The sequence below is a fragment of the Chinchilla lanigera genome, unplaced genomic scaffold, assembly GCF_000276665.1.
Source record: "Chinchilla lanigera isolate Chin_1 unplaced genomic scaffold, ChiLan1.0 scaffold00122, whole genome shotgun sequence".
Lineage (NCBI taxonomy): Eukaryota > Metazoa > Chordata > Mammalia > Rodentia > Chinchillidae > Chinchilla > Chinchilla lanigera.
The window spans coordinates 3,791,024-3,814,668 of NW_004955523.1; the positions used below are offsets into that span (position 1 = coordinate 3,791,024).

General features: G+C 39.8%; 1 protein-coding gene across 7 annotated transcripts in view; it reads right to left on the reverse strand.

Moving 5' to 3' along the window:
* Positions 1-23,645, reverse strand: part of Sipa1l1 (signal-induced proliferation-associated 1 like 1) — a 362,523-nt gene that overhangs the window by 245,217 nt on the left and 93,661 nt on the right. For all 7 annotated transcript variants that reach the window (XR_264641.2, XM_005409446.2, XM_005409450.2 and 4 more), the window contains exon 2: positions 6,479-6,549. The gene's annotated coding sequence lies outside the window, so the exon portion shown is untranslated. The remainder of the gene's footprint in view (positions 1-6,478; positions 6,550-23,645) is intronic.

Genomic DNA, 23,645 nt, shown 5'->3' on the forward strand with positions numbered 1-23,645 from the left:
CTTGAAAGTCGTCCTATAAATATCATTGATGCATCAGGAAATCAAAAATCCACTTTAAGGGAATTGAAACTGATTATGTGAGAAGCCCCTGTAACTAACACATACACACACACATACCCCTTCCTGCCTCACCCGCTATGATCTTTACTCATTTATCCTTACTACGTGCTGGGCAATGCTTTCAAGTACATCCTGTACATTTAACTTACATAACCCTCTTAGAAATACCCATGAAGTACATACTACTATCACTATTATTACCATTCTGAAAGGAAGGACATTGAAGTACAGAGACATAAAGGAACTTGCCAAGGTCACAAAGCTGGTATTGGTAGAAGCAAAATACGAACCCATAGTCAGGTACCAGAGTCCTGCACTAAACCTCAAGCATCATACTATCTCCCAAAACAACAGATTAACTTGAAAATGTAAGGGGTCAATTTTTACAGCTTCACCATGGCAGTAATCATATATGGTTTTAAAATGTAATGCAATCCACAATTTGTTAAAATCACAAATACACAATATTCATAGCATCTAAATAGTTCATTTAGATTTGAGCTCTGCATGCTGTTTTTATAGGAAGTGCATCTGCTCGTGATATTAAACATGACAAAATTAGCTATTCTGTGATTACACAGTAAGAATGCCAGTGCCATCCTATGATCAAACAAATAATGATTAATGCTGCTTCAAGAAATTTCTTTTTAAATGTACTAATGTATAAATAGCTAAGCAAACACAACTACATCTAAATGAGCTGATATCTATTTAAAAGGAGAGCTCTTTACCTACAAAAAGGAGTCAGCACTCACTTGGACAATGCCGCATCCCATGGTGCATTTTGTAAATGCCCATACGCATGAGTGTTGGTGCGAAGAATCCCTCGGCAACAGTAAGCAGCGCTGACATAAATCCGGATACTGAAACGGCAATGAAGGAACTGCTGGTTTCACATGACAGTGAGAACCGCTGTTCCAAATAAGCAAGAAAATGGTTCTGTAGATACGTTCTAAAACCCTGTGAGTTATAAAACAAAGCCAGCTTGCCTTAGATCCCTACAATTATTAAGGATTCCATATATTAAAAGCTGATTCACAGATCAAAAGCACTCATGCAACGTGGTTAAATTGGCCAGGCATGGAGCCACACGCCTGCAATCCCAGCACTCGGGAGAGGCTGAGCCAGGAGGACTGTGGTGGGCCAAAGGCCAGCCTGAAAGGCATAGCAAGACCCTGTCTCCAGAGAAAGGGAAGGCGGTGGCTTCATTAAGACAGAACTATACGCAAGAGAAAACTATAAAAACATACTGAAGAACAAATAAAAATAATGCCATTAAACTTGGTTTTGTGCACAACACAAAATAGTTCATTAAAAGCTACGTGATCAACATGCTTAATATAAACATCCGTTCTAGTCAGAAACAGTGGCAAACACTAAGCACAGCAACTACTACTTTAGAGAGAGCAGTGAATTCATTTGATCATGTGTACCACTTTGCACTCTAGCTAGTATTTTGGGGTTAAAAGTAACATAATTCTGCTAGGAGAATATAATGAGAACACAGTGACTTTTATTACTGTCGCTTTCGGCATGATTCTATTAATGCTTATTGTTTATCTACACAAATAAAGAGCAGCCTGGGAACTGCCCTAGTTTCTTTGAGCGTTATCAACTGAAGCTAATGCTTCCTGAGAGAGAACTTCACTCTGACAGGGCCCTAAGAACCGGCCAGGGTCCCCACAGTCCGCACAGACACTGCTCAGCGCACGGCAGAGCAAAGCCAGCTCCGTGGCAGACCCTGGGCAGCGACAGTCAGCACCGTGCTCATGTGCCCCCGCCACGGAGGGCAGCCTTTCCCATAGCAAACAGCAAGGTCCAAGGCACGTTGCATCACCAATTCTAACGGACAGCAGCACGAAGTGAGGAGCTCTTTGATAGCAGACCCAGCTTCTTCCTGTCCTGTTCGGACACCCTTACATTCCATGCATGGATCCCCTCCTACTCCCCTAAAGAATCTCAAAATCGGTTGGATTTTCAGGATGTTAGACTATTCTTTGTATCAACAACACTGACAACAATTTATAAGAAGACACCCCTCGGAAGAGTGAAGAACTGTGGCATGTTCTTCCACGACTGTGAAAACCTCTCCCTCCCTTGAAAAATGGGAATGTTTTTAGAAAGATACTGATGACCTCATGGCGAGCGCATCCTGAACACAATCTACCAAGGAGCATCTGCAGCCTCACGTGCCGGGACTGGGAAGGCTGTCACTTTAATGTCGGGGGAGAAACCTCACATTCAAGGAGTAAGGTTCAACCCTGACAGAACTAAAACCTGCAAGCAGTGTGGAGCCCTACAATACGACAAGTGAGGACAGTTAAGTAGGCCAGACTGAACAGCTGAATCAATGTGATTCTTCCACTTCACCTTCCCAGGCGATGTGATTGAGCGTATCTTGATTCCCACCAGGTCAATTTCTCACCACGTGTGTAATTAAACACAGTATCTCTACCTGGTACCAGACTGCAGTCTTGCTCTGTACTTTACATCACAATTTCTTATTAAAATAAACCAGTTACCAAAAGTTAATCCAGTTGTTCATAACACTGTTTTTATAATGAAGGCGATATCTCAAAAAAAGGTTTTGAGCTAAACACTGTCCATAAATTATGACCTAATACACACCCTTCATACTTATCAACCCTCAAAAGGATTTAAATTTCTAAATACATTTACTAATACATTCATACAGAGAACCAAATTCTTGGAGCCCCCAAACTCATTTATAAAATGGAGGTAAAATAACTTTTAAAGGACTGAGTATCAGTAAGAAAAGCATGTGAAAAAATTAATTCAAGATGGATCACCAGAGCTGGGCATGGTGGCACACACCTGTAATCCCAGCACTCGGGAGGCTGAGGCAGGAGGATCGCTGCCAGTTCAAGGCCAGCCTGGACTACAAAGTGAGCTCCAGGCCAGCCTGAACTGCATGGCAAGACCCTGTCTCAAAAGGAAAAAAAAAAAAAAAAAAAGATGGGTTACCAACATAAACGCTAAAAGCATGAAGCTTTAAGGGGAAAACATGTGACTATTTTTAAGACAAGGATGTTAGGTAGATACAACACAAAAATTGTAATAGTAAAAGAAGAGGTGATCAAGTCAATTATATAATATTAAAAACTCTGTGTCATCAAATGATACTTTTTTAAAAACCTAAATGTGCACCACAAACTAGGGGGGAACAGCTGCATGACCCAGGGGGCGTCGCAGAGTCACGGTTATCTGCCACATTTCCTAAAAATAAGCCCAGTATAAGCACTACTCTCAAACAAGGCCCAGTTAAGATCACCAGCCACTGGGCACGTGCAGCAGATCTGTTACAACATACCACAGACATACTAAATGCAAACTAGTATTAATATATACTTAAACACAGGTAACACTGAAGTACAGATAATACTTCAAGCAAGTGATAGTATAAATTATAATTATTTATACATACTCAAGGGAGTGCCTTTGGAGGAGAGATACACGTCTATGTGAACAGATGAACTTGAGACGTATTGCCAAATGACCAACTGGAGTACAGACAGAACGCACAGACAATACATGTACCTGCAAGTGAATGACGTGGGTGTGCCTAACGTGAATCTTCGTAACTCAATACGACGTGTGTTGTGATGGACATATTTAACGCACTGTGTGAGATAAAAAATGTTTTCTGAATTTTGGAGCCTGCAGTTTTTCACTGCTTTTGTGTGGACCATCCTTCTTAACTGTCACCATTTTTGTTGCCACCCCTGACTCCTGTGTCTTCAGTTAACACTTGATTTAACGGAAACTCTGAGAACCCTGGCCTATAAGAGACTGTGATCTGGGTGAAGAATTTGCGGGATAAAACCACGGACAGCTGTGACGTCAGTGTGCTACGGGAAGGGCACATGGACAAGAGCTCACTTAATTACAGAGCACTCTCACGGGATGTGAGAGACCAGGGCCAAAGCTTCTCTAGGAAATGAGTAACAGGAAATTCAGGCTGGAATTCAGGGTTTAGTTACAACAGTGTTTCAGAAGATGATACGACTGTATTTGAATCAATGTAGATGGTTGTATATGAATAAATGAACGTGAAAAAAATAACACATACACTGAAAATAAGCCCTAGTGTATCTTTTGGAGCAAAAATTAATGTAAGACCCAGCCTTATTTTCTGGAAATACGACAGGATAGGTAAGGAACTCCCACAACTCGGAGATGAAGTCACTGCCACTCATCTGTAACAGCCTGGGGACAGCAAAGAACGGGGAGGGAGGAACTGACCAGACGGAATGGTGGAGATTCTCTCCTGTGAAGACCTGAGGGTTGGTCCTGGGAGAGGAGACTAGATTGTTTAGGAGACTACTGAAGGAGAAACAGGGAAAATGAGATGCCAGCTTAGTTTGAATTATTAAAAAAATACATGTACACACTGCCAGAAAGTCCCCACTGACAAAACATTTAAGATGGCAATTTTTATGACCTATTAAAGCTGGTTTCAAGAAAAGCTTCTGCCGAATTAGATGCTGGAAGCAATATTTCTTACTCAAACTTATTTAATTATCCAGATTAGGAAACAAAGTTGTTTGGATGGAAAAATATAATTTATTTTAAAAACTGGATTCATATCATATATCAAAACATTGTTTTGTTTAAAAATAAGTTAGGGGCTGGGGATATAGCCCCGTGGCACAAGTGCCTGCCTGGCAAGTGCAAGGTCCTGAGTTCGATTCCCAGTTCAAAAAAAAAAAAAGTTAACTCTCTAATAGGCCAACACCATAAAGATATAAAGTAATATAAAATGGCACAGTTACCAATAATTACTAAACTTGTTCAGCCGTAAGTCCTTAGCCATGATTTTATATAACTATGAATTTGATTCTGTCTAGACATGCTATTCAGTTGTGCTTATAAAGGGTACCATCCTACCCTACAAATGGGAGCAGATCAATATGTAATAGTTATCCGCTGTAGTATCTTAAAACATAGAACAGACAGGGTTTTAGCATATAGATGTTGACTACTCATAAAAATGATTTATTTTTACTATTTTTCAGACTTTGGGGGGGATGTTGTTTTTTTGGGGGGGGGGTTGTGGTGCTGGTAATTGAACTCAGGGCCTCATGCACGCTAGACAAATGCTCTGTACTGACCTACTTCTACAGCCCCAAACGGTTTTACATTTACTGCAAGACTTTCAAATATAAATTTGAACATATGATGAATGAGCAGCATGTACTACTGCCTCGTGTGATTTATCCTTCTGTTTGCTTTCTGACCAGCGTGTAGAAGGGCTGTCTTGTTATCCACACACCATCATTTGGCAGTTACACCAAATAGCAGCTGGAGATGCTGTTTTACACAATTAGTAAAAGTATCTAAACTTCTACGGTTCTGTCTCAGAGCTATTAGAATCTGTTTAGACTGAACTGCCACTTAGAAAATGATAACACATGCGAAATAAAATAGTTTTCCTTTTCTGTTGAATAGTTAAAAAAAAGAAGAAAGCAACAATTTCTATGCACCATTTACCACAGTAAATCGAAGCGTTTTAATCAGAGCAGCTAAGATGTGAAACCAAAGAATATTCTATAGAGAAAAAGGATTAATGACAAACAGAGCTATGTTATTTTAAACTAAAACATGAATGCACGATACTTCACCATAAAATGTGAAGGAAAAGGCACCACAAATACTTGGGAAAAAAGTAGGAAATATAACACAGTGGCTCAGACACTGAGGGCAAACAGAAGTAGGTTCAAATTCCAGCCCATCTATTTACCAACAATGTGATTTTGTAGAAATCATTCAGCTTTATTAGTAACACGAAAATATCTATCAACATCTCATGAGCATAATGATTAAATGATGTAATAGATACAAAAGTATTTCATAAAGTTCCACATACAAATTAATGGTAAAATTGTAAAAAAAGGTAAAAAAAATTATTGTTTGTAGAGTTATGGTATTGTTTTTGCAGGGTTGTGGACTGAACCCCAGGCCTTCTGCATGCTAGGCAAACATACTACTACTGAGCCACATCTCCAGCCCTTATTGTTATTATTAACTTAAACTTTTCACAGTAAGGATTTGGAATTATCGAAGGTTTGTAACCTGTAAGAACCACGTTTAGTAACAAAAACCACACCAATTAAAGATTTTTAGTTCAGGAATTTTAGCTCGTGATCACACCACCATGTGGAAACCAACAGAGTTTAAATTTTAAACAATCAATATAAGCAGTGGGATAAGCAATTCTCCTATTTCCTCTCCAAATAATGTAAGGAAGGAGGGAAAAAAGAACAAAATGAATTATTTAGAAATCAAATATTATAAGCAATCATTTACTTGACCAAAGGCACAGATACAATCATAGCAAAAGATAAAATGAAACAATTTCTAAGTAGAGTTACAAAATTATACACACCATTCCTCTTACCTGTAAACCAACTTATTTCAGGTGCATTGTGATGATTTTCTGGAATATGGTGTAACTCTCCGAACACGTACCTGTTCATGATAAAAACATGGACTTAGTATAAAGGCATTTTTCTCCTTTCTTTGCACTCACTCATGAGGGATCTAGCAGTTCTTCCTCTACAACAGGCCCTACCTAACACTAATATGGCAACGCAGACAATCCTTGCAGAGCGAAGAGCACCCACAGAAGAATGACCAAGACTGTGAACCTCCGTAGTGAAAGGGCAGATAAAAGAAGCAGCTGGGTAATACCAGAAGACACGGCCAGAGTTCACACAGCATGATGGGTGTTTTCTTTGATCCTCACCCTGAAAACCATGTTTTTACAGTATACACCATTTGTTATTTGTTGTGACTTGTATCTAGATCTACCCACAAAGCCTCACACAGCCTTAGGTGGGGCTTTTTGGAGGTGGCTGGATCTAGAGTGTGTGATGCTGGGACTGATTTGTGGTGTGATGCCAGGATTAAAACTGCCCTGCCCTGGCTGTGAGTGCCACCTGTCCTAAAGGTGGACACAAAGAGGATCACTGGTTGGTGCTCGCCACTGGGTGCCTGCTTCCTCGCTACTTTGGTGCTTTGTGGCTCTCTGCCTGCCGTGAACTATTTGTCTTCCGCAGTGCCCCTCTGCCGCGCCAACCTGCCGTGGCGCCAGCCAACCATGCACTGAAAGCTCTGCAAACTGTGAGCTACAATAAACCTGGCCTCCTTTAACTTTGGGTGTAGGGTAGTTTCTCTCAGCAAGGAGAAAAGTAACTAAGTGTTATTGTTTGCAGTGCTAGAAGCTGAACCCAGACTTCACTCACGCCAGACAAGCACTCTACCAGTGATCAACATCTCCAGCCCCTTATCTATTTTTGTATTTGAGACAAGGTTTTGTTAACTTGCCCAAACTGACCTTGAACTTGAGATCCTCCTGACCCAGCTTCCTGGGTAGCTGGGAATACAGGTGTGTATCACCACACCCAGCTCATTTTATTGTTGATGAATAAGTTTCTGCTTAAGCTTTATTTATAATACTGAACTCAGTTGTTTGATCAACAACATTTATTCAGTTATAAAACGACAATCTTACGTGATTGTATCTGCTTATCTCTGCCTTTGCCGGCAGACAACAATTTTTAAGTGTCTACACTATCCATCCTTCAAGGATAGTTATAAAACCACCTTGTCCAGAAAGCCTTTTTCAATAGGGCAAAATGATCTCTTGTTGATAAAGATTCTTGTGGCCCTTTGCTTGAACCTACCTCATACTAGGTTCCCCTTCTATCTTGTATTAAGGTCTCCTGAACACTCAGGTACCTTGAGGACAGGGCTCTACTCCAGGGTCTACAGTGTTCAAGGCAGCAATAAGTAAATCCTTTTCTTTATCTCATTTTAAAACTGAAGGGAGGGGAAGAAGCTAGCTAAGACAATTGTACTACTGATTTCTATTGGTTTATTGAAAGGAACAGTTAAGGTTTAATTGTTTGATCAATCCTACATGCTTGTATCTGCTTATCTGAGTAACCACTCTGAAGATAACAATATGTAATACAACAACCACTGTTAATTTCCTATCACCTTGTTTTGAAATTCTGTACCTTTTTATTGTTTTTATGTTGTTTTGTTTATGTCTCTGTCTTGTTATTTTGTTTTTATTCTTTTTTCTTTAGAAAACCTGAATTTAGGCAACAATTTCTCTAACTTCATCAGCTCCTCCTGGCATGACTTTTACTGCAACTTTAATCAGGATGTTTGCTTGAAAGCATTGTTTTTAATTTGGGAAATATGGAACTAGAACAGCTTTCTCTCTGTAACTCCCTAACTGTCATTCATCTGAGACTCAATAATCCATTTTCCGTATGACTGGTGCCCAGAACATGTAAAGAGCTCACAGTTATTGAACTAGACCAAACATTCGAAATACTATAATTTTTTATCAGTATAACCACAAAATCCGTGTTAAGGAAGTTCCACTTACACTTTCCTGTTATGCGATCTCTTTCTATCTTTTTTAGTCTCAGTTTCCTCATAAATGTGTGCCTAGCTCACAGCACAATTAAGGATTAAGGAAGCACGTATGACAATGTCTGCCACCAAACTAAGGAACACAAGACTTGCTCAGTTCAGTCTCTGCTATTTTAAGGTCACAGACTGAATTCTACTACGAAGTCTTGTTATTTTGAGATCCATAATTCATTAATTCCAGATCTACTGGTTTCATTTCATGATCAAAAGAGTCTAGTATGAAAAGCTGGGATCTAGACTCCAGGATTGCAATTCTTCCACAATTATTCCTTCCACACAGCTGTAAAAGTCAGATTCAACTCCCAAATGCATGTTCTGTCTGCATTAAATTTACTTGTATTGTGATTTTCTATTTGAGTTTCTTTTTGACCAAAATTACTCTGAAGAAAACAGAGGATGAGTCATTCTTGGCATACTGGCCTAAGGACAATTAATTACTGTACTAAAACCAAAGTGCCTTTGCTTTGGATTTCTAGGTCAACACTTTAAAAAGTCACAATGAAATTGCCAGATCACTTGAAATATTTCATACACTTGCTAATTGTGGAATGCATGATAAATTGTATCTATTAGTGACTACTCCACTTACATGTCACAAAAGAATCAATGTTGGATCTGGAGATTTGAAGAACCTACTGTACAATATACCCTCGATGTCAAGGGAAAATAACACTTTTTGCAATTACTGAAATAATCAAAGTCAAACTACTACAAATTAGTTTAAAAATCTAAAAATTCCCCAAGAGGAAACTGCTTCAGGCCAAAGTGCTAGTCAGAGAGCTAACTCTCACTACTCCTCAACAGACGAGGTCGATACAAAACTGGACACCACTCCACACCTACCTGAATGTCACAAATCTAAGAGTAAAACCACGCAGTGTTGGTCAAGATGTAGAGAATCTGAAACTCTTGTGAGCTGGTGCCGACAGTGAGTTGGTAAACTACTTAAAAGGTTTTGCAGTGTCTACGAAACCCGAATAAATGCATATCCTATAATGCTGGCAGTCCCACTGCTAGGTATGAATAGGGGAACATACACACGTGCCCCCGAAACAAAAAACAAGCATCAGGGTACGTATAACAGTATTAGTAATGGCCAAAAACTGCAAGAAAAGAAATGAAAGGGGAAAAAAAAGACACGTTTAGAAGCAGAGTAGATAAACTGTGATATATTCACATTACAGAATAGCACATCCTCCCTTCCTCTGGAAAAAACCTTATATATAAAAAGATGGATAAAGTTCTCAAACACTATACTGAACAAAAGACATCAGGCCAAACAGTACATACTAAATAACTCCATTCTTACAAAGTTCAGAGTCAGGCAAAGTAACCTGTGGGGACACGGGTCAGGACAGCGGTTGCCTTTGGTGGCACGGGTTGGAAAGGAACGGGAAAGACACCAAAGGGCTTTCTGGAACATCATAGTTGGTTACATGTACGTTAAGTTGGTGAAAGCTTACCAAAGTAAACACGTAACAAAAAAACTACAACAAAAAAAAACGAACGCTTAAAATCTATGTGTTTTTCTATATGCATGTTTTGCTTTTTTAACTTACAAGGAAAAAAAAATCAAGGTATTTATATATTTTATACAAGTAAAAAGTACATAAATGTATTTCAAAGAATAGTTAATTCCTTTTTATGAAATTGTCATTGATATCTATAGTTCATTGTAATGTGCATTTTTTTATCATTACTTTTTCTTCTCTCAAATATTTTATTTATATTTACAAATGTGTTTAATTGAGAATAAAAATTGTATATGTTAGCATGTATATTGTTTTGAAATATGCATGCATTGTAGAATGGCTACACTGAACTAATTGACACATTTATTACCTCATGGGCTTATTTTTTTGTGGTGAGAACTTTTAAAACCTATTCAGCAATATTCAATAATAATATATTTTTAATAAATACAGTCACCATGTTGTACAACAGCTCTCTTACCTATTAATTTATTATCTTACCTATGGTTTTTATTAAATTTATTTTTTAGCTGATTAAAACCTATTATTAATAGGATACTATGTGATGCTCTGGTACACATATACACTGTGTAATGCTTAAATCAGGTTAAAAATATCTATCTTCTCAAGTATTTATTGTTTCTTCATGCTGAAAACATTCAAAATCCCTCTAGCTTTTTTAAATACACAGAACATGATTGCTTTGGGGTTTTCTTTGAGGGGGAGGGTGCTTTGTTTTGTTCGGAGACAAGGTCTCACTACGTAGTTCAGGCTGGCCTTGAACTCACTAGGTAGCACAGGCTGGCCTCAAACTTGCACAGATCTTCTGCCTCAACCTCCCAAGTGCTGGGATTACAGGCAGGCACCACCACACCTAGCTCCTAGAATGAAGACTGTAATGGTTGCATTGTTGAATGTAGTATTAGATATACCCATAAATTATTGGACATTATTTCTGAATAGACTCCTTTGGGTATATATAGTAAGTATATACTTTATTGTAAAGTATATACAACGCTAGGAAGTGCTTAACAAAATCTAGAAAATTTTTCATCAATGTGTAAGAAACCTTGGTGCTCATTAGCCATCTGAACACTTAACTACCTGGAAATGTTGTCTATCCAGACTAATTCATTTTTCTGAGGTTGTATTAATTGACTCATTCTTAAAAAGACTTGAAAGCATTTTACATAAATGGTTACAAAGGCAGAGAACACAAGAGCTAAAAATGGACACCCTGTGAAATAAACTACCATATGATATCAGAACAGAGATGACTTTTTTAAAAAAGTCAATGAAACCTCCAAATGGAAATATGAGAGAATATACAGCCAAATAAAGGGTTCTGCCTGTATATATTTAAATTATATATGCACAGAAAATTTAAACAGGAATATTTAGCAAAACTTTGTATCTGTAGGTTTAGGATTTGAGGTCGTTTTCATTTTGTTGTATTTTATCGCTTGCATCACTTACAATGAATAAAAGTAATTTTTAAGATTACAAAATAAGCTAAAAGATCTGAGGAAAACATAGTCCTTGTCAAAAAAAATAAGACAATTGATATCTTACTGATTCAGAAAACATATTAGACAAGAGAATTTTCACAATTTTTTTTGTTTGTTTGTTTTTTTCTCCGGTACCAGGAACCGAACTCACGACCTTGCGCTTGCCAGGCAGGCGCTTTTGCCGCTGAGCTAAATCCCCAGCCCCTAATTTTCACAATTTTAAGATTTTTCCCCTATACACATTCCCTCATCCTTCTAGTCCCTACCACAGTATCTCCACTAGCAAATACCAACCAAGCACATACAGCAGAACAAGTAAGAAAAGAACAGTAGGCGGAAACTGGTGCCAACAATAGAAATGATGCTTAGCGGAGGGTAGTTCCAGCTCTCCACCCCCAGATCTGAGCGTGTGCTTGCAACTTTATATCACATACATGTAACTGTGGTCATTTTCTGCAACTAAAAGCATTCTTATTTCATAAAGTAACATTTCGTAAATCAGTATTTCACAGTTTTCTGTTTAAGTCACCACGACTTCTAGATGTTGTATTATCTAAATGAAAGTACAGACCATTACATCCTACATCCCACATCTCGGAACCCAGAAGTGAAAAGGTGGACTCAGCTCCCCAGGAGCTCTGGAATAAACTCCCCACCAGGTAGAATTTTGCCCATTATCTCAATTCCGCTTCCCAAGAGACTGAGGTCATTTCATTAGTTCAGAGAGAAGAGAAAAGCCACTCACTCCATCCACATGAGCAAGAGAACTGAAACCACAATTAGAATCTAAATTTCCTGATCCTTCCTTTTAAAGTCATCTTGCCAATTACGTAATTTAAAATAGGGCCTTAATAAGCCAAAGAGGAACCCTCTGGATCAAAACAGCAGCAGCCTTTGGCTTCATGCAGCTCCTAGGAAGGTGGCCGGCAGTCCTGAAAGGATCAGAAACCCCCCTACTCTGGAGAAGCAGGCTGCCTCAAAGACCAAACATCCTCCAATAGTAGTAACAGCCATATCCTCCCAGCCTAACTTCCAACTAGAGAAAACTAAGAGCATACAAGCTATATTTATATTACTGCCATATTTTCTTTTAACAGATTTTAAATATAAGCTAGTATGAAGATGCTTTGATGCAAACAGAACATCCTAATGAAAAAACACCTTCAACTTTCCCAATTTTACATTAGCCGATTACATGCCTTCTGTATCCCAGCTTGAAAATGTATGTTCTACTTTTCCTAAACGTCAGGGGGTCTCCAGAATACAGAATTCGAGTGACTATAGTTACCCCAAGACCATGGTGGTAGCATGCCAAAGCCTCAGAGAACCACCAGCCCCATGGCGGTCATCCCCTAGGCACAAGGGGGAAGGAGCCCTCTCGGATGGGAGGGCTGCGGCCCAGGATAGGCCTGTATCGATAGAGAATACCACCAGTCTAGACAGTTAAGCATGAAGACTTGGTTAACCAGGTGATTAAGCACTGGAGAACATAACTGGTATCAATACCAAACCCTACAACACAGTCACACATACATTCAGTGAATTCCTCAACAGTAACAGCAGCACAGTACCAAGTCTGCAACAGGTCCTGAGGCAACAGCAGAGTCACTTCCCTCAGTGAGCTTGCTGGCTCACGGCAGTAACAACATGCAAGCAGAAATTATAACAGGGTATGTGCCAAAATCATTATAGCCAAACATCATGTACCGAGAGGTTAGTATTTGTTTGGAATTCTACATCTACATTTCATTTGAGTCTCCGCTACCCTGTGATATAAATGCTACAAACCTTGGATAAGTTACTTATCCTCTCCAGGTCTCAGTTTCAGCTCTAAATGGAGGATTGTTCCCTTGGGTTGAGGTGAAGGTCAGCACATATAAAGTGCTTAGAAAGCTACCGGGCACGGAACAACTGGTCTGTAACAGCCAGCTCTTATTACGATCACTGGTGTAGCTGATACTAGTACACTAGAAAGGCAACCAAGAAAATGACGGAGATGTACAAAAAAAGCACACAATGCAGAGGATTTAAAGAAAGAATAACGGCAGCTGCCTTACAACAGCTAATTCCCAGGGTCTCTTCAACCATAAAATGGGGATGACTCCCACGTACACTACCACCTTCTGCAGCCTGTAAGAAACTGCCCCATTCGTCACAGAACACTAAATTAAAGTCAGCCAATGGCACTTACCAGAGGGTCACCATTCGACTTACAAAACAACGTCAACAATATCAAATACCCATTAACATTAAGTGAACATTCTAGATGGCACACTAACAAAAGAAAATAATAATGATCAGTTTTGTGGGGATCTTTTTGGGTACTGAGTTGAATCCAGAATCTTCACTCTAAGACACACCCCCAGTTTTTTGTTTTTTGTTTTTTTTTTTAATTTTTGAAACTGGGTCTCACTAATTCACCAAGTTGTCCAGGCTGAGCTTGTCAGCCTGCCAGAGTGCTGAGATTACAGGCATGCACCACCACCATGCCCAGGTAACAACAGCTATTTTTTAAAAAATCCAAAGCAGCTAGATTAAGAAGTAAAACCACAGTAACCTATCCACTAGGCAGTGACACCAACAGCGTTCTGCTGGACTCCCGCGCTGGTGGAACACACACAGTGCTCTGAGTAAAGCACTCGCCACCACTTCTCAAAGGTGACCTAAAGGAAGCCGGGAAACCAGGTAGCTCATCCCACCGCAGGCGAGTTTGGAGCACAACAAATACAGCACAGCAGATCTCAACAGCCACTTACGAAGGCTAGAAACATCTCAGTAGTGACTTTCAAGCTTTTTTCTTTATTATGTCCTAGGAAACTCCTTTCACTACACAGTAATGTAAAAGTTAACAGAAAAGTTTCCAATTTGAGCTTTCACAACTTCAAACACACATATACAAGAGCTTCTGGAACTATTTTAATTGTCTGGTTAGTGTTATAAGATCACAGACCTGCAAATTCCTGTCCTTTGAGATTTTCTGAATAGAAGCCATTCAACTTTTGCTGCAGGGGATAAGAGGAGAAGGCAATAGCTTTATAATTATCCTAAGAAAATAATCAGTATTCACATAAAAATGGACCAAAAAATCCATTGTAATTATTTGTAGTAATACCTGATTAGACAAATTCATATGATAAGATGTAGTACTATCAAGCACTTGGAAACGGTATCTCTGAAAATTATTTAAGTGAAATGGAAAATATTCATCAAGGTATGCTAAACATAAAAAACAGAACACTAAACATATATACATGGTTCCAATTTTGCTTTTAGCAAACACAAATACTCAGCCAAATGTGACGGGACACACCTGTAATCCTGGCACTCCAGATGCTGAGGCAGGAGAATTACTGTGAATTTGAGGCCAGAGCTGAACTATATAACAAGACTCAGCCTCAAGGCCCCTCCAAATATAAACATGCACAGAAAAAGCATAAAACACAAAATATTTATATTAGAAACAAAGGAGTTATTTTTTGTTACTTTCTATTTTGCAAATTAGTTAAAACTGGCTAAGCCAGGCATGGTGGCACTGGGGAGGCTGAGACAGGATTGCTGAAAGTTCAAGGCCAATCTGAAATGCACAGTGAAACCCTGTCTCAAAGACCAAAAAAAACCAAAAACCAAAAACCAAAACCAAAGAACAAAAAAACTGGCTTCCATTACTTAACTGCTGTGAAGGGGGGTTAACAAAAGGCATGGAGGAAAAGGGCTAGGTAATAATTGGCCATTCTGTTAATTACCTAGTATCTATATTTTATTTGGTACAATCACTAGAATAATTAGAAGAGAATGTGCATTTTGCAATAATACTTCAAGTAAGAAATATCTTGTTAACTAACTGTTATAATCAAAACAAAGTAGGAGATCTTTACACAAATCTGAGTGTTTTAATTAACACCAAGTGCTCATCTCCAAATAGTGTATACCCATTTAAATAGTTAACCACTTGTACAATCAAGTGGTTGTGCAGTCCCTCCCCATTCACATCTGACAGACAGACTCTGCCAGGCTAAAATCAGACCTTGTTTCAAAATTAATTCCCAAGAAATAAAGAGTGATCAGTGCAGGTAAACAGTATTAAATTAGTAACTTTTCTCAAGACATGAGAAAACTGCTTATCCTCCTTAATATGCACAGGGGACACCTGGATTCTCACCATGGTTTCACACAACTGAGACTCCTCTACACATCAGACAATAAGCAAGAGGTCACAATTCTGAAAGAACAAAGCTATTCTTTCCCTTTTTTCTCCCAATCACAAACCAGAAGTCTAATGTTTCCTCTCAAAGTTTCAGCTAAGTGAATTTTCTGTCTAACCTTTGGATAAATAAAAACTGTCAAAAAAGCAATTAGGTTGTATATCATATTCCTTTAACTGCAAAAATTATTTTACACGAACACATTTTCCCTCTCCAAATAAAATGTGTCCATTTTAAAAGTTCATATTGCAAATATGTTCTGTGCAGAATCGGCAGCTATCAGCTTTCAGTCTCCTACCTCAGGTCCTGAGACGGAGGTATCTGTATGTTTAGAAACTGGCTACTACGGGCCAGAATAAGTGACAGTAGTTCCCCATGCCAGACATCAGCATCCCAGATGACATCATCAGCTTCCTCATCATCTCCTAAAGCCCTGAGTTATCATGCATGATTCTCTCACACGAAAATAAAACAAAACCCCCAACTCAACAATATGTGGAATACTGTAGTCAGGGTTGAAAAGAGAATAAGTTTAATATAGGACATACAACTTATAAGATTATTTTATCATATTCACCCAAAAAGTCAAATGTAGACGCATGCACTAGATCTAGTGTCCACATACTACAGACCCAAAGATTTCAGCTAAGGCCTGCACAAGTCCAGGACCTACATTCCCACGGCTATGTCCTTCAGGAGCCCAGCGGAAGACCTGCAACCCACAACAATGTCTCATACACGTCTGTATCAAGGATCTGCACTGGGAAGAACCAAAGGCCAGTGGCAGAAAGACTGTGCCAGCGGGGTGAAGGATCTGTGCCACCAGGCTGAGAAATCTGCACTGGAGCCAGGAAGTGACACTCAAGATAAGGACTAGAGCTCCCCTGAAGAGAATTGTAGCCACCCTCAGTGACAGCTCCTCCAACAATGAGAACAGTTGAGTTGATATCAGGAAAACCAGCACGACGAGCTTCTCCAGGAGAATCAACAGCTCACCGTCTTCCCTCTCAGCTCGCCTTTTATGCTGTTGGCAACAACCCTCGGGTTTGGCTCCCACACCCAGAACAACACTGCTTCAGTTCAGCTGGGTATTACAAACTGACTATCAGTTACCTACCACATGAAGGTGAAGTCTGAAGAGTCCTCTGTGTCCCTATGTGCAAATAAGGAAGTGGTCAGGATATCCTCCCAGGCCTGGCTCAGGGATGCCTACAGTCAACACGATTTTCCGAGACCAGAGGAAAAGAGGACAGTCTCGCTTCTCACAGTTACGTTAAACACACACTATTTGCAAAAATTAAAGCACATCCAGCTTCACGGGATAAACAAAGGAATGTTATCAACTTGGGAACAGAGAATGGGTAGGAGTTTCCAGCACAGAACAATCTGAGGGATATTCAGTCACTATTCTCAGAACCACAAATCAGGAGATCTGGAAACTTCCTAGTTTTTCTTCTAAAGTTACTGATTTCAAAATGTTCTCCTGTAACCCTAAGGAAAATGACTGAATAGCATACTGTTACTTTTTTCCAAATGAATGGTAACTTGATGAGAATTTTATCCTGGTTCTATTGAAGTAAATGAAGCTGCTCTTTGTGTCCACAGAAAGCTGGGAAGGGCAGCAGCTCTACACTATCTGTAAGGGCTCTGGGCATGGCAATGAGTGTTACTTTCAGGAGCATGAACTGCCTAATACAGTATACTCACTAAGTATATGCGGAAACTAGACACAATATTCACTATTTGAACACAAAAAAATAAAACAATCTAACACCACAGACATCTGATCTTCATAAATGGCTTGTTTTACTTTGTTTCAACAACTATAATACGAATTCTTTGGACAGGAACTGAAAGAAAGGAACTAAAGAAAGCACATCCACGGTGTTATTCATCTCCTGGGCCCAAGAGATACTGTGTGCAATTCTAGGCTCTTCTCCCTCCTGCCTCTGCAGGTGTGAAAGGATGTAATCCCAGGGTCTGTGGATGGAGAGCTTCTCCAGGAAGTTATTTCCTGCAAACAGGAGGGTGAGGCTGAGTCCCCAGTGAGAGAATGTGGCGTCTCTGCTATGGAAGTTGTCCCTGCTGACATTCCTTCTGCAGAAAAGGCTGTTGGAACTATCTATGGTGTATATACACTGCCATTTAATATTTTGAGTTCAATTACGCCTTAAAAGTCTAAATTCTACACAGTAGAAATCACTCTGCCTAACCTACTTAGCGTAACATCCTCATGATTAAGCAAAAGTCTTCTTTTTCTTAAAAGTTGGGAAGGGCTCCTGCAAGCATTCTGTTGGTTTCCCTAACTTCTTATTGCATAAGCCATGTCAAGTACATTAAATATCAGTACATCCTTTGCTTCCACTTGCTAGGTGGCTTCCATCTGGAAACCAATTTTATGCTCTCAAAAGGTCCATCAGAAGGTCTACAAGGAACTACAAACAAGCATAAAAATGTAAAAATTTTTATCAATGATTAAATTTTATGTTCTCGAAAATTGATGTATTGATTATCTTAAAAAATTGCTCCTATAAAAAATACAAAAAATAACAGGCTAGCCAGAATACCATTGAGGTATTGTGTATAACATAACAAATACCTCCTTCGCACTAGATATTAGAATGCAAAATTATAAAATGGAACTTTTAAAGAAGCTAAATATTTTTAGAGACAGAATGACACTGAAATTTCTTACAGCATAAAATTAGAAGCTTGGCACTTACGAACTCAAGAGCTATGAGCACAAAACTTGCATCCCCACTTACTCCTATAAACTGACTCCAACACCAGTGACGTCAAGAAGGCTCCAAAGGGACTCCAAGGATCACTCCACGTGCAACATGCCGTATTACGCCCCATTATCTTCAAAAGGATGTGAGGAGGCACAGAAACAGGCTTTAGTAAGACTGCCGTATCTTCCAACAACCTCTTTCCTCATATTTTCCTATTCAATTATTAGGGAAAAAACTCATACATTACGTATAATATTTATGCAAAAATTCTCTATTTAATTCAACTGTATCTTTATTAAATGTTAACAAAACTATTTTTTGTAATGAATTACTGGAATTAAAAAAATTCCAAGTTGTGGGGGAGGGGAAACCTCATTAGCTCCATGCTTTGCAAACCTTCTACTTCCATCAGTAATACTCTGGGCTTTGAGTCAAACACATGAAATCTTGGCTAGAAAGGAGCTACGTTATTTAAGATAGTGACCCTTCATAAAGCAAAAGCAAAAGATGGTTCATACTACATGCTTTCAATTCTTTAATCCCCCAAATTTTTATTTTTAGCTGTGTCTCTTCTGTTTGGTTATTTTCTTTAAAAGGAATTGCAGAGTGCATTAACATTTTGAAGCAACATATCAAAAAAGCACTTTAAAATCTTTATCACTAAAATCCAAAGAATGGGGAGAAAGGAGTGTTAATTAAAAACTTAACCAGTTTTTCCATAAACTACAACAGTTAGTCCATAGGAACAATTCCCCAAGAGTCACCCAGTGTGCATTCAATAAGCACTCATTTATACTTACTGCGCCCCAGGAACTATTCTTTGTCATGGAGGGATAAGAGCCGCTGCACCTAACTGTACTAATTTCACAGACTGTGTTCTACACTTCACACCTTGAGACACAACAAGAAAATGTGCTACAAAATCCGTCCTAACTACTTTTGAACAAATGTTCTCCTAATATTGATTCTAATAAACAAGAATTTTTTTTAGTAAGAAGCATGAAAGTACAATGTTCTCCAAATAACAGTCAGATGGTTATATTTTTATAAATAATCTAGATGGCTAAAGAAAGGTTCAACCAGGACCCTCTGGGAACTTCTGGGCAGTAACACAAGGACAGAGGTCACCAGGAAGTCTAGCCAGAGCTGGCTCTTCTCTGAGGCGAGGAAGCCAGCCGAAGGAAAGCCATATGGGTCCCGTGTGAATGTTCCGGACAGCTGTGTGACACACGGGAAAGACTCCCTCTGCAATACTTTGGATCTGAAACACACTCAGGAACAACCTCCATCTGCGACAGAGTTGTGGCTTGTATGCAAAGTTGCAGAAATATCACTATTCAAACAGATTTATGACAATACTATGTTTCCAGCAGTTTCACAGCCAAGAACTCACAAAGCTGACAAGACTCTAAAAGCTTACACAATCAGAATTACAGTCCATAAAAACAACTAGACTCAATGATTGTTCCCCAATGGCAAACCTGAGATATTTTTAATAGTGAATCTTAACATACCTTAGTCATACCTTTTAAGGAATTTAAAAGTAATTTCAATTTTATGCAAGTATGTGGTTAAAGACAAAATTCAAGTCCCGTATGAAAAAAAGAATCACATTAGCCACATTAACCTGTCCTCTAAGCATTCACAGTTTCTTAGTATCTATATTAAAAGAGCCCAACTTCTTTAACAGGGCACAAGTCCTACACAGGTCAGTTCCAATCTCATTTTTCAAGTTCACTTCCTTAGAGTCCCTTTACACAATCCATCACTCTGGGTAAACCAAACTATTCTTTCCTATCTGAATACACTATTCCCCTTCATTTTTTCTGTACCTTTCCTCATAGATTCTTTATCTGAAGTAAACTTTTAACTCCAACATTACAAATCTTACCCATCCTACGCTGCTCAAGTCAAGGGCTGCGTATCTTTAAATCCCTGTTGGAGTTCCAGGAGTACGAACCCTCCATATGGAAAGAACATAAGCTCTGAAAACAAACCTCACCCAGATCCCAACTCCACCAGCCAGGTGCAGACCGAAGTCCAAACAGCATGCGGGCTACAACAACTGCTTTTGACAGATTTGAGCGACATCTAATGTCATGGGCACGAATCTCAATGCCAAAGGTGTGACCTTAAAAAAAAAAATGAAAAACTATGAACTTCAGGTTTTCATTGGTCAAGCAGGAGAAGCTGCGTTTATTTCACAGCAAAAAAACAAACAGCAGCATTTTAGTGCAGAACTGACTGCCCCGCCCCAGGCCCCCACAACCCCGCCCGTCTTCCCTGGAAGTGGGTGGGGGCTTCCTCTCTCCAGGCTCCACTGTACCCTCCCCGCCCCCTCACTCCTACTGTCGCTTTCCTCCACCAGAAGCTCCTCCTCAAGGCACCTGCACAGCCCATGTCTAGACCACTTAGCATCTTGCAGGTACCCTGACAAATAAATACATTCAGCTAAAGTTATGGAGCACACAATTTTAAAAACAGAAGTTAAAGAGATTCTGGGGCTGAGAAACAAAGTGCTCCTACAATGCTGCTCACTCTTTAAGAGCCAGTTCCAATGTCGGCTGCAATTTAGCGGAGCGCCTGTTTGCAGTGGGTGCCTCCCAGGCGCTTAACAGCCACCCTTGTGCAACAGCTTCTGCAGTCTTCCCTGGGAAGTCACTTCACCTTGAATCCGCCACCAATCCGATACAACTCACTGCATACTCTCCTGTATTATAGTTTTTTCATTGTTTCCTGGACAAGATCTGTGCGCTACCAGCCTTTCCAACTATTCCTCTGCTTCCCTCCCTACGAAACAAATTAAATAAAGGGGAGTGTTAAGCTTCTAAAAATAAATAAATCCCCTAAGTCATCCCACGGTTCCTCTGCCAAGTGACTCATTACCTTGAAGACCCCATAATCGAGGTTTGAACAAATCAGGACAGCCTTCTCACATTTAGCAAAGAATTCAACAAAATCTCCCAAAGTCAAGGTTTCATCTGAAGCAGATTTTTAACAATAAAAGAATCAGAAACAACAAAAAATAATGAACTAAAATGAAAACTATACAGGGAAATTTTATAATGTCCATGATAGTTTAATATTTTTTTCTCCTCCAGCCAAATACTACTTTTCTTAGGAAAAAAAGCAGTGCTTTACATTCCATACTGATGAATAGTTACAAAAATAAAGTAGAATACACTACAGTGGAGGGTTTTAAGTTACAGATCTGATTAGTCAAATTAATGAAAGTTAACTTATAAAATATAATTTGACCTCAATGCTGTCCATGTGGATATCATCTCATTAATGTGTCTGTTTTCTAACTCCAACATTTCAGAATCAGTAAACCTATCTTTATTTTATGCGAGGTGATGGCAGTGAAGAAGAGCTGTTACTCTGAAACTAAACACTGACTTTCTCCCTCCTGTCTGCAGCACATTCCTTGACTGTGTAAAGAGAAACAGAAGCTTGAGCTTAACTCTGAGTCCACCAGAGCCTGCGAAGCCAATGCTAACACAGACATCCAGGGGCCACACCCACGACCCTCTGTACTACCCTTGTCTCCATGAAGTCTTCCTAGTGAGGACAGCTCAGTCCTCCTTGGGGTCCAGGGAGCTCTTGGAAAGGTTCCCCTGGAGCTAACATCAAGTCAGTTAATCACATCAAAGAACAACAGGGAAGAAAGCCAGAGGCAGAGAAAAACCTACTTGCCTAGGATTTTTGGATCATTTCCAAGAACCTTCCTTCTCCCACTGCCAACAGCACCCATCAATTCCCATAGTAACCAGCCCACGGCTCTGCAACTCGTCCAACGGGGAGGTGCAGAAGCTGCGGCAGACGCAGGAGAGCAAGGCCCGAAGCCCCAGGCACCCAGGCTTAGTGGCTGTAACATTCCAACCTCCTTGCTTCCCTACCGCCCAGTCACCCAGTGGTTCTCTCCTTCCTCCCTCCAGCCTGAGGCTGAGTCAAAGAAGAGATTCTCCCCTCGGACTCCGCACAAAGTAAGTTTCTGTTTTCTGATGTGACTGTAGTTCAAGTCCGCTTGCCACAAAGCAGCATGTCCTCTACCACACTGTGCCTGCAGGTTTACTGGGAAGGAATGTAGCAGAGGAAGACCACAAAAATATGGAAGGAAGAAATCTGAGAGCCAGGAACAGAGGCGAAGGGGTGCCACCCGAAGGAATGAAGACTGGACAGGAGGAGGCTGAAGAGGGCAGATGCAATCCCACCTCATGAGGAACCGGATTCCTCACGCTGCCTGGTCTCGAGCAGGAGGACGTGGAGAACCAGGACCACTTCTGTCCCAGGCTCATTCTCACTGACGACTGCACTCAGGAACCGGCGCTCACACAGTACTTCCAACAGGGAGGGGCGAGGTACCAGAATCGGGGGGATAGAGGCTATGATGTAATAAGGTTGCGCGTAGGAAAAACTAACTGATCGTAATGTTTGCCTGAAGAATTACTATGCTGAAGAATTTTTTAACAAAAAATAAAAAGAATCAAATATATCAACTCCACAAAGGTTTCACTGACAGAATTTAAGGCTAAAGGAAAGGAGGTAATGAGGGTGAGAGACGCCACAGAGGTAGTGCTTGAGTCTCTGCCCATGTCTACGCCTTGCTAAAGACGTGGACATGGAGGCTGACAATGCATGTCGGTACCCACTTTAACCTGTAATAAATATACTCCCAAGTTACTTTTCATTGAGTATCCCACAGCACTATGGGTCAGAACTTTTAACCTTTACCTACTGTCTGCATAGCACGTCGCTTATTATAGTACATGAAAACAAAATAAAAGGCCCCAAAACATGACTCAGTATTACCAAAAGTGTAAGAGAAACTGAAGGAAATAGATGAAAATCGGAACATTTACTGAGGGGGAACTGTAAGTAAATATCTTCTGTATTATTAAAAATAAATATTTTGAACATAAACCCTATAAAAGCGTAGATGAGAAATCTGTGAGTAAAAGCAAGGGCCTAGGGAATCCACGCTTTAAAGCGTTTAAATTAAAATCTAAGTTTCCCATGATTCCGATAAGATTAACAGGCTAGTCCTTTGGCAATTCAGAAGCTAAGTCTACAGCTCGTGTGGGAAAATAAATGAACAAGAACAGTTAGGGTAACTGCGTAAAAAACAGTTACGAGGGAGACTAGCCCTAATACTTGCCAGACAGTGAAAGTGTTATACACATCCATAATAACTGAGAAGGA